This window comes from Octopus bimaculoides, chromosome 12 (genome assembly GCF_001194135.2).
Source record: "Octopus bimaculoides isolate UCB-OBI-ISO-001 chromosome 12, ASM119413v2, whole genome shotgun sequence".
Taxonomy (NCBI): domain Eukaryota; kingdom Metazoa; phylum Mollusca; class Cephalopoda; order Octopoda; family Octopodidae; genus Octopus; species Octopus bimaculoides.
Window position 1 is genome coordinate 7,737,056 of NC_068992.1, and position 284 is coordinate 7,737,339.

Sequence of the window (284 nt, forward strand, 5' to 3'; positions counted from 1 at the left end):
AAATGAACCATTTCCAACTGTGGTTCAAGACCTGATCGTAAACACACTTTAACCAGAGCATTCTACTTTTTCAACTCTAGTGTCACCCAATTATATCAATTTAACACAGAAGACAAATGAATTGTTTTAATTTCCTTTTACATATTTTCAAAAGGAACACTTTTATTGGTGAAAGGATGTAAAACTGATTTCTTGGGTCTCCAAGGGACTATGAAGATAGGACAATTAATTTAGTACACCGTTATGATGCCTTACTACGAAAAGACGCCAAAATGTCGCATTTT